Source organism: Anser cygnoides, chromosome 4 (assembly GCF_040182565.1).
Source record: "Anser cygnoides isolate HZ-2024a breed goose chromosome 4, Taihu_goose_T2T_genome, whole genome shotgun sequence".
In the NCBI taxonomy this organism is placed as follows: domain Eukaryota; kingdom Metazoa; phylum Chordata; class Aves; order Anseriformes; family Anatidae; genus Anser; species Anser cygnoides.
In genome coordinates this window covers 18,425,606-18,436,881 of record NC_089876.1, presented here as the reverse complement: position 1 = coordinate 18,436,881, position 11,276 = coordinate 18,425,606, and the positions used below count along the sequence as shown (strand labels likewise).

At 34.9% G+C, this 11,276-nt stretch overlaps 1 long non-coding RNA gene across 1 annotated transcript; it reads right to left on the bottom strand.

Moving 5' to 3' along the window:
- Positions 1–1,231: 1,231 nt before the first annotated feature.
- Positions 1,232–10,236, bottom strand: LOC125182667 (uncharacterized). Its single transcript, XR_010830981.1, has 3 exons — positions 8,961–10,236; positions 7,165–7,350; positions 1,232–3,718 (listed from the first exon to the last, which is right to left on the bottom strand). It is a non-coding gene; the product is annotated as an uncharacterized lncRNA (long non-coding RNA).
- Between the last annotated feature and the right edge of the window lie 1,040 nt (positions 10,237–11,276).

The window sequence follows — 11,276 nt, the reverse complement described above, 5'->3', positions numbered from 1 at the left end:
TGTGGTGCTAAAATATTACATTCAAAAAGTGAATAATTTTGTATATTATAAAAGCATGCTACCTCTGCAGCGGGAGCTGGCCTCACTTAGTAATTGTTCTTTTAAGAAGAATTATTATGACAAAAGTGCAAAAAAAGTAAGACCAATAGAGATGATTCAGAAATGAGAGACGGAGCATGTCAGAGATGAGATTGCAGCTCAGAGGAGAGAACATTAAAATCCAGAGCTATGACTAATGAGCACAAATACAAATGCAGCAAAAATAAATTTAAAACCAATTTTTGATAGTAGTTGGTACCTGGCAATTCACAGAAGTCTTAGAAGTCTTTCAGCTGACAATACAGTCCTCCAAAAAGCCTGTAAGAAGTTCATTCAAAACTAAGAGTACTGAAGATAAAAAAGACTGAAAATCTAAAATATGAGGTAGAAAGAGTAGGACTTAACAGAAGTAAGGGAAATTGTACAAGCTAGAGGAAAAACAATAGAAAAAATATCAAAAATTGCAAACATTTTAAAATGTTGCACACTGCAAGTGCTGAAAAGTTGCTTGAGGAAAAAAGAATTAGCAAAAATACTCAACAAAGTATTCTTGTATTATAATTTGGGGAAGAACTAATTTAAAAGAAAAAACAAAAACAAAGCACAGCAACTCTCAAAGAATTTCAGCTGTCATCATAAGCAAATATGTGTGGTGTAAAAGAAATGGAAAAATAAATCTTTTTTTTTTATTGTTATTGTCCAGTGGCAGAAGGAACTATTGACTACTCCACAGCTGATGTTTGCTTTGTGATACTGGAAATTGGAAGCTGAATGCTAAAAGGTTAATGAGGAATAATAAAAGTAAGTTGACACACAGACCACTCATGAATGTTATCTCAGAGTGGAGCTATTCTGTAGCTGATACTCAATGTTTCATATGTACTATAGACAAAGCAAAGCATTATACTAACTAAATATTCCTCTGCTTATATAAGGGAAAAGAATTTTAAAAGTTTAATTAATTAGAAACTGTATTTGCTTGACAACCAGAAGTACTTTTCACAGAGAGTTTAAAGATAAGTCAGGATACTGACTGAAGGCTGAGAGTAAAATTTGAAGTGTTTTTCTAGGGATTCAGATAGCAAACATCAATTAGCATTAACAAGACCTATGTCATTAGACCAAACTGCAGTTTTAAGCGGTGAATTTTAAACCCTGCCACAGGCGTCTGCTACTAGACAAATAAGAATGTAAAGAGTTATCAGCTTAAGTGAGCAACTTAAGTTTTAAGCGTGAAAGGAATGAGCAGTTGTGGTCCATTTAGTTAGGGTCACAGACAACTGTAGAACTTCTCATACACACATACCCCCAAGTGAATTACCTTCACTAAACTTGGAACGTGTCCTTGATAAATGTCTTCCACACAGTATGTAATTGTTGCGTAAGTCCACAGTTATGGACTAGCCCCAGTCTATGCTCCCGCCTGTTCAAAATTTCACTGATGTCCTTACTGAAACAACTGGCAATTTTCTATTAATTTGAATAGAAGAGAGACATTTATGTAGTTTATGAAGATACAAGATTCATCATCACTATCAACATCTTTCTTCACTCATGTACACTTTCCCCTTTTGCCCTGGATATTTCCATTCCTACCCTTTCAAAAGTCCTTCATGCATTGCTGTTTCTCATCTCAATACAGTCAGCATTCTTTCATTCCTTAGATTTTTTTTCTGTATATTTTCCTCTGGCCTCCAACTTTATTCTTTCATCCTTCCTCCTCAAAGACAGCCAATCTTTTCTTTGCCAAAAAGGCAATTGTTGTTTAACCCAGCAGGCAGCTAAGCACCACACAGCCATTTGCTCCCCCAGCCCTGAGTGGAATGGGGGACAGAATCGGAAGAAAAAAAGTAGAAACTTGTAGGTTGAGATAAAGAGAGTTTAATAGGATAGAAAAGGAAGGGAAAATAGTAGTAACAAACACACAAATACATAAAAAACAAGTGATGCACAATGTGATTGCTCACCACCTGCTGATTGATGTCCAGTCAGTCCCTGAGCAGCGGTATGTCCCACCCCCCCACCCCCCTCTCACCCCAGTTTTTATTGTCCCACATGGTATCATATGCTATGGAATATCTTCTGGCTGGTTTGGGTCAGCTGTCCTGGTTGTATCTCCTCCAAGCTCCTTGTGCACCTCCAGCTTGTTCAAATATCCTTTGCTTTGTCCTTGAAAGTCATCATCAACCATAGTTTCACTCAGATTATACTCTCATGCTACCATTCAGCATTTCCTGTCTTTCATTTTAAACCTTTTGGTACCCCTGTATGGCATGTATCCTACTATCCTGTGAAGTTGCCTTTACACTCAGCCTCCATCCATCTATTTCTCTAGCTTTGTCTTTCAGGACTCTGAAGTGCTTCCTTTCCCCTCTTCTCCTAGAAGTCCCTTCTTTCTCTTCCTGCTTTGTAGTCTGACTGCTTCTCCATCAGTAGGACTTCCCTGTCTGTAACCTCTTGCTTGGGGTTGTCTTCCACATTAGGTCCGCTTCATCCTGACTACCACTGTTAGGGTATATCAGCCAACACTCCTCTGCCTACTTCAGTTCCTCCACTGCCAGGAAGCACTTTATCTCTGTATTCTGTTGCTATCTCTAATACTGACTGGTATTCCCAGGGAGATGTTATGACTTTATGTACCAAGGAAAACCAGGACCTGTTTCTGCTGCTCACATTCTATACTGAAGTGGGAAAACTTTTCATCCTGGGTCAGAATTAAGCTTTTCACAGTGAAATATGAAGTAGTATAGGTGAAAATAATGACCCATATACATAGCTGGTATAAAATATATGTTTTACCAAACTATTACTTTCTCTGACACTATGTATGTTTTGATACAACAGAAAACGCTGTGGATAACCTTTCATTGTATTTGGAATTTTTGAAGTTCTGCATGTCTTTGATGATAAGAAGGCACTCCTTTTCATTTTGTTCCATTTTCTTTCATTTTGTTTTGTTTCATTTCTTTTAGTTTCTTTTCTTTTTTTTTTTGAAGTAGCACAAAGCAAAATGTCTGTTTCTGGTCTGCACAGTTTTAAGACTGACCCCAACTCATTGCTTAATCAATCAAATTTAAAGGTTATGCTAGTAGCTTCACCAGAATGTAAAAGGTCTTCTTGAAAGACAGTCCACTGATCTCCAGCACAATGGGAGGTGTCCATCCTCCTTGAGCTTCCAGGGCTGGTAAAACATCTTAAGCACCATAAGCAAATTAAATGTGTGAACACCTAATGATGATGGTGGAATTATTAATGATACCATTATAGTAATGATTTCTGTGCATGTCTCTTCCCAACAGAAGTGCTTGAAAAACCACACTCACATATGCCTCTCAAAATGGTTCAGCAGGCTGGCTCTTTAGTAAGTTGCTCTCTGTTTCACCAGCTGCCTCATGGCATACTTGTTGTGGTGGATACTTGACACCTGTCAGATATATACATATATATATATATTTATACAGTCTATGCAAATCTCAGGATGTTATGAATTCATTTTCTTGAATTAATTGTTCATATCTTTGTTCTACTTTTCCTGTAGATTTCCCCAGTCATATCTTTTATTTTACTTAAAGTGAGACTACAGAAGACTTTGCCTATCACTGAAAGACCTGTAATACTCACCAGCCACTGCAGACAGGCTTTCACCTTGTTCTGAGTTTTCTTCAGGTTCCTTCCTTCACTGAAAAAATTGGGAGTTTTATTGGGAATCTCATCATAACAAGCTTTCAGCATTTCCTTGGTGACTCAGTATTTGCCTTCTGCTTTCTCAGGCTTTAACTAGATGATAAAATGTCTAATTCTGAGATTCTAATTTCTTTGTCAATGTCAATCGTTTCTTGAAGTGACGGTCCATTTAACATCTTTAAAAAGTACTCAGCCCATCAATGCCTTGACTCTTTCCACTTTAAAAAACTTTGAATATTGGTGCTTAAAAAAATACATGGCAAGATAAATGCCCGCCATTTGGAATGGATGTTTCTTGGTTCCATATTCAAAATCTAAACTTCAACAGAGAAGTTACAGGTATTTTTTATTTGTCAGGCTCTAAAGTTACATGTGCATTTTCATTTGTCACACTTAAATTATCCACAACTTATGAAATCATTTGTAAACTAATGATATCCACATGAACAAATATTATCCACAAGAAGCAGTGAAGTTTCATTTTTGGAAGAAATAGAGTCCTACTCCTCCCCTCTGCCACACTTGTGCAAGTTCTGCCAGGTCATTTTGTGTTCCTCAGTTAATCTTGAGGAAAAATGAACCTTTATCTATATCCTCAGTCAATAACAAGGACAAAACAGTTTTCTAAGCAGAGTTTAAGAGTGGCTGTAACAAAGCTTTAGAGTGAGAGCTCCTTGTACCAGATAATGATAATCACTGTAATTTACTGTGTTGGATACCTAGACATATATGTATAAATGTGATACAGATCATGGGGCTTATCTGTATGGCACTAAAATTGGACTGCAGCATGAGAAAATTAACTTTGCTTGCTTGTGTGGATGAAGAGAGGACAATTTTCAGTACTGTCAGCACTATCAGTATGAAACTTATTATGGGTAATAACATTACTGTGAAATAGATGCTTAAAAATAAAGATGATGTAATATTCATATATACTGTAGAATAAAACATGCCTTAAATGAAATAGACTAATTTTATTGATGGTGTCAAAGAAATGGATGTCTTTCTTGATGAAAAATCTGAATAGAGCCCAGGCAATGGTCAGTACTCTATCCTGAGATTTATTATGTCACACAAAAAGCGGTGTTACTTTTTTTAGGAATTTGAATTTATCAGCTAGATCCCTTGGCATATTATATACATAAATCACAGCTGTTAAGTTGATTTTAATAAAATGCATCCAGTGATTGACATTAGCTTTATAAAATCTAGAAATATAGATTTTAACCTGAGACTAATTCATGTTATCAAATTACTTCCTCTCTCGTGTGTCTACAAAGGATTGCTCCAAATTTGATCTAGAACTTTTTTTCTGTTTGTTGGCCTGTGATAGATCTTTAATGTTACTTAAACTTACTTTGTATTTAATGGATTTAAGCAAGCTATTAAGTATGGCCAATAAACCATATATCTGACTTACCTAAAATATTGGAAAGTAAAGGATCCTGTCACTTGAATAATACTAGTGCAGACAAAATCCCTTAAAAAACCTCACCTTAGGTATACAGGTTGTTCAAACAGAAAACTGAGACATCTCACTGGTATGGTACAATTAAAGTGCATTTGTCTTTACGAAAACAATATCTACTGTGTTATAGTAGAAAAATGAATGTCAGCTAACAATCTAAAAGCAATAAACAATAAACTTAAATTATAGAAAGAGTCAATTAGTATGCCAATTAGTCTATATTGCAAGCAACTTACACGAAAAATCTTATTTTTCACTGTCATACAAGGTGTCAAGGAATGAACTCTGTCATTTAGGATTCACTAATAATTATAAAGGGGAGTTTGACAGATTATGATGTGACTCCATAAAGTAGTAATATAAAATAGCTACTCACCAAATGATAAAAGCTTTTATACTTCAGCAGCTTTTAAAAGGGTACACATAGTAATAGAAACTCACTTTGCAAAAAGACAAATAAATCTGTGGATGCATATGCTTTGTGTCAGTTTCATGTGGTTCCTAAACAAGATTTTTACTGAAAATGTTCTCAGTGCAAAAAGATAATAACATAGAGAAAAACACATTCATCAAGTAGAACACATGAAAAAACAAGGCCTTGCTTTATTCTTCTGGGATAAACAGAAAAAAAGTTAATAATCTCTTCATAGTCATTGAATTCACTAACCCAGAATACAAAAGGTACTGTAAAGGCAAAGAAGGACTTTCAGACTACATTATGCAAATACCACATGCTTCAGGAGACCATTCAGTTCAGCTCACAGCCGAAGATAATCAGTTTCCTCATTTGAGTTTAATTTCAAAACAGAAGCATGAGTTGTAGGATCTATTCTATTTCTAAAATTCTTGGACATCCCAAAAGCTCAGCCTACTTCTTCCAGGCCTTGACAGTGATTTTGAATGGCTTGTAAAATGATAAATGGAAATCTAATTCTTATTTTTAGCTGAGATCTTAATTTGGCTTTTGTCTTGTGAAAAGCATAAGCAGCCTTTGTTGAACGCTCATGGCAGCACTTAATTATGTACAAACTTGTAATGATTGTATTAATTTACATTACCTACATACCACTTTGGCTTAAATGAGTAGGAACTTCTATGGTCCCCAAAAAATAATTTTACCAAATAAGCCTTGACAAGACCATTTCTGTCTGAATGATTAGGGCTAAGCTACATTTGCACACCTGGAAAATGATTTTACTCAAAGCAAACATCACCCCTGACTCTCGCAAACAAATGTTTGGTCTAGCTTCCTTGAGTCCAGAACAAGGTGTGATCTTTCCTCCTTCTCTGAGATTCAGTACATCTACCTTACTTAAATCCCTCCACGAATTCATACTCTTTTTCTGCAACCATATTGATTTTTTCATTTGTTGTAAATAACTATTTGTTTATCATTATGGAATCTGAAAAGGGAAAATAATTTACTACGGAAAAAGAAGGCAGAAAGGCATGATAGATGAAATCAAGGACATTCATCTGTGACAAAGAATTATAGACAACTACAGAATGTCAGAAAGGAAGTCATGAGTTCTTGAAAATGCCCAGCCTTCATAGAACTGATTAGTGCCTGATGATTTTGAAAAAATACACTCTTTCTCCATATATTTGTTTAAATCATTTCCTTGGAAATAATTTCCAGCTGGTTCCATGATGTATTCATGATCATCAATTATTACTCCGAGGATGCAGCCAGTATTAAGTTTTAAATGCTTTGTTTGAAGTGCTGGAGTTTTTAAGCCACAAATATGAGAAATGTATTTTGAAACATGTGAAGCTGCTGAGACCTCAACTACATCCCATGCCCCTGGGATTTGCTCCTGTCTGAATCCCTGTGACAGAGAAGAAAGCCCGTGTCACCACATCATGGGTCATGGCACCCTCTGAGTTTGTGGTATATCGAATATTTATTTTGCATGGACAGCGGGTTAGAAATGGAAAAAAACAAGTTATTATATAAGCTAAAGACCCACCTTGTTTCTGTTGTGCATAAGTGCCTGAATGAAAGGATACACTTCTCTCAGTTAATTCATTGTTTTGTATTTGTCTCTAACTGTAAAGAAGGCATCTTCATGAAGGCAGAGCAGAAGTTCTGTGAATATTTGTTCCAGTTTTCCCTTTCAAAGTTTTCAGGAGTGTTTTAGAAGAGCGAAGTTGTGCTAAAAACAAACAAACAAACCCCAAGTGAGTGTTCAATACTTCCTTATTACATGACAGCATGGTAGTAGGAGAGCCCTCCTTTTTTTTTTTTTTTTTTGCACTCATCACCTGCCCACTGCTGCTCACTCAGGAGTGTTTTTTCATACATGCCAATCTAAGCTTGAGTTTGCCCTCAAGTTCATTTGATTGAAGTGCCTGGGAATACCTCATGGACTGTCTTATAGTTCCTGTATACAAGGACTCAGGGAAGAATCTGGAAAGAATATCTTTAAGAAAACATGCTTCAAGATAATAGTACTAATTTCGTCAGTCAGGTATAACCTAGAGGGACTGTAGGTAAAACTATAGTCATAATTTGGAATATAATAGATGTTCACAGCCCCACAACAGAAATATACTCTGATAAGGAATGTGTTACTATATTGTCAGTCTTTGGTTGCATGAAGATAGTATTTGCTGCCAAATATTGCTGAATTATTTTCCTGGTGCACACTTTGCAATGTATTTCTAATGTGATCACTTATTATTTAGTTCTCTCTCTCTATTTGATTAAAGCATAAATTAAGATAAAGTGCATCAAGGTTACTGATTCTTTCTGATAATAAACTAAAAATGTTGATTAAGCAGATGATGAGTTTAAGTCAACATCCTTTGTATTAAAATATTTGATGTGCATTTATGGACTAACCTCACAAAAGTTTCACAAGTATAAAAGAAATGTTAAATAATGATAAAGAATATTTTACTTTAGCATAATTTAATATCTACAGTTTTAATACAGAAACTCATTTAAGTAAGAAAGGACATAATTAAGCCCTATCAATATAGTGAACTGTTTATTTTTCAGATTAAAACATCACAAGTATTCTTGTTCTTTCATCTTGATTCTTGATTAGGCAATGTATTTGTTTTGGATTTTCATGGATATCTAATGAATGTTATCTGTTTAAATTAATCTTTTCTTTTTTCTCCCACTCCTCCACTGTTTTTTTTTTTTTTAAAGAACAATCTAAGAACAATCTCTTAAGTTTTGGTATTACTGTACTTCCAGGTACAAACCCAGCAATATCTGTACTAGGAATAAACTCTCCTGTTCTCCTCTTCTTGGGAAACTAGAATCAAAACTTCAAAACTGAAATGGGAGTGTTCTTTTTTTTTTTTTTTTTTTTTTTGGTAATGAAGCAGTTACTTTATACTTCTTTTGGTAGTTCCTATCTTTGGTAGTTCCTATCTTCACCAAGAACCAAGACCTTTTCTACCATCTCTCTCCCAGGCTGCTCTTTAGACCAGATCAGATATTTGTCCATGCTGCTTACTTAAAGCAAATGCCTCTGGGGCCAGTTTTGGAAGGATTTGAGTTTCCTTGGATGTCTTCAGCTGGATTCCCTTCATTTTAGATCATCCCTGTTTCACAGCAGAGAATGTCTGTGGACAGCCATGGGTACATGCTGCCATTGTGTGCCACCTCCAGCTGTGAGCTGTGCTTCCGATTCTTTAGGTCATGGGGCCTGTCTAGATTGTACTTGATGTGGCCTCTTGCAACAAAAAGAAAGACAAGAACAACAAAATACATCTCTGGTCTGAACTCAGACTGAATTTAGATGCTTACCTGGTGCCACACGGATGTGAAATGTTGGTCGTAACTTTCGCTGCAGAGCCTTTTCAGTATAAGCCTATCCATGAAGCAGGATCCCTGCTTGTCTGAGGTCCTTTTAATTTCAGTTTACTTCAAAGAAGCACATTCCATTGTTTAAAAGGTACTTTCAATTTCTGGACTTCACTCAGCTCCAAATAAGCAAACTTCAACAATGTATATATTTGTCCCGTTCTTTCCATGGACCTTCCTCTTCACACTTTGTATTCAGCCCCTTGTGTAGGTAGATCAGCTCATTACAGCCAAGAGAAAGAGAAAAAGAAATGGTTTGAGTGTATTCAATAACTGTTCAATGTTATTAGTGGTCCCTAAAATGATGTTAAAAAGGATAGCATGCTTTCTATCATAACAAAAGCTGAGGTTATTTGTTATTGTTTAAAATAAAAATAATAAGTAATTAATTTACTATTAAATTGAAAAGATCACATCTGACAGCAGTTCATTTTTTTTAGAGTTATTTTGCTCAGATCCTGTAAATCTACTTGTAATGCTGAATAAGAATGATCCATGGATTAAAAATTATTGAGAAGCTTTATAGAACACAGCAAATAAAATACAATAGTAACCTTACACTTCAGATACAGGATGAGTATAATCTGCGCAGCAGTCAAGATGGGCTAGATCTACATGGGCTAAGAGAAATTAATCAAAATGTAATGTAAGGTTTGGCCTGAAATCTAAAAATGCTTTGAAAAGTCAATAAAGGAGGCTTTATCTCCAGCAGGAGTAAATCCATCAGATAAAGTCATTGCAGCAATGTCCACTTACGTCAGTTGAAGATCTGCCCCAATATTTGTAAAATTAATGGACTACACTATATTGCTTTCATTTTTCTGCTGATAGTCTGGAAAGGTAATTAGTACACAGCTGCATCCCCACAAGTATTGTCTAATAGAACCTGGTTTTGCCTTGCGGCAATGTGTAAAAACATACAAAGAGAAGGTAAGAACTGGAGAGCTTGATTTTCCACAGCCTTGCATGTTGTATATGTGTACAACGGTGCCAAGTAAGTATAAATTCCTGCTTTCCCACTTTGTTACACAGAGGTGTGAGAAACAATCCAGAAGACCAAATATATATAAAAAAGTTTTATATAAAAGTTATATAAAAACTGATATTTCTTAATTTTTTTAGCTAAAACAAATAAAACTGCTTACTTGACAAATAAGAAGTGAAGGATTCAAAGAGGAAAACATACACCACTACACAAAATAAATATATTTCAGGGAGAGAAAAGAATCATGGATATGCTACATAACACTGAAGGTTTTTTATTTATTTTATTTTATTTATTTTATTTATTTTATTTTATTTATTTAATTTTATTTATTTATTTATTTATTTTATTTTTATTTTATTTTATTTTATTTCATTTTATTTTTATTTTATTTCATTTTATTTCCTTTTATTTTTTTCAGTATACTGAAATGCACTAACACAAGGAATTAATAAACGAAGTCTATTTAATGTGAAAAAAGAAAAAAGAAAAAACACTGTTAACTCCAACTCACTTGAGAGATGAGCAATTCCTATCAAAGCAGGAAACAGTAAGTCCTTATCTCATAATTAAAGTGCTTGAGTAGGAAACACCAAGGGAATATTCTAAATACAGTAGTATAGCTGTTAACTAAAGCAAAATGAAAAACATTATGGATATTAATTGTATAAATCAGTACAGAAAATTACCCCACACTTTGAGTCTAATTTTGACCCACTGACCTCAGCTGGACTGGTTATGTTTACAATGTTGAATAACAAGCCTTTTGAAATGAGAAGTGTAGAAAATAGACTGGTGTCTTCTTAGTGAAATTGATATTATGTAGAACCAGTGTTCCTCCTTAAATATGAAATTACAAATGGGATTTTCAAAGGAGACTAAGGGAATTAAGGTTTCCAGCTCCTGTTGAATTTTATTAGGATTTAGAAGTCTAATTCCCTCATGCTTCTTTGACAATCTCAGACTAAATATTTACCTCCTTTCTGCATCTCATGCCCTTTCTGCATTATTTACAACATTCAGAGATACCATTGCTCTCTGGAGCGTTCTCTGATTGTGTAGTACATTCTCAACCATTTTATCTGCTTGTGCCCAGAACAGATAGCCAAAATTTGAAGGTGTACGGACTGTTTGTAGTAGCAGAAAATAAATTGGATGAAAGAATTAGGACTTTTAAAAAATTGATCCTGTTATTTACAAGCAATGTATATTCTCTCTGATTTCCCTAAAGAGAGCAAGAATGCAGCAAGTCCAGCTCTTTACTCAGGATTCTC